This window comes from Myotis davidii, unplaced genomic scaffold, assembly GCF_000327345.1.
Source record: "Myotis davidii unplaced genomic scaffold, ASM32734v1 scaffold61, whole genome shotgun sequence".
NCBI lineage: Eukaryota > Metazoa > Chordata > Mammalia > Chiroptera > Vespertilionidae > Myotis > Myotis davidii.
The window spans coordinates 2,372,294-2,372,954 of record NW_006291729.1 but is presented as its reverse complement, the minus strand read 5'-3'; positions in this window follow the sequence as shown (position 1 = coordinate 2,372,954).

Below are 661 nucleotides of genomic sequence, written 5' to 3'. Positions count from 1 at the left end.
ATCCTTCCGCGGCTCCAGGGCTGGGGAGTGAGCGCCCTCGCCGCGGAGAGGGTCCGGGCGGCGCCTCAACTACCCACGGGTGTCCCCCTAGGGGCCCGGCAGTGCCTAGTGTGCTTCATGCCTAATTCACCTTCCTGGCGCTTTTCCCAGAAAGCCCGGCGTCGTCCGAGCATCAGGCCACCACTGCTGCTCTGACAGTGCACTGAGCCTGAGCCCTTCTCTGTTGATGAAGAATGTGTTTGCCTGGGCGCTGCATGAGGTCGCAGAAATTAGTTTCCTTGTCTTTTTTTTAACCCTCCTCCCCATTTACAAAGAAACTGATTCCTTACTTTGAGTTGGTGTCACCCTCCTCCAGCCACCCCGCCCCAGGCCCAGGGCTTCGAGTCTTTCCAGCAGACCTGCTGTGGGCACCTTTAAACTCAGACCAAATGCAATCATGAATTCTTCCCCTTCCACAGCAGTGCGCTGGGTGAAACCGAGCACCCCCATACCCACACCTCAAGGCAGGAGGGGCCCCTGGCTTCCTCCTCCTAGCACACCTCACCCCTACACACAGTCAATTCAAATGCATTCAACATTGAGAGTCAAGCAGAGCTGCTGTCTCGTACCCCCCCCCCCCCCCCCCCCCACACACCCATTATTCTCAACTTTCTCCGGAGGT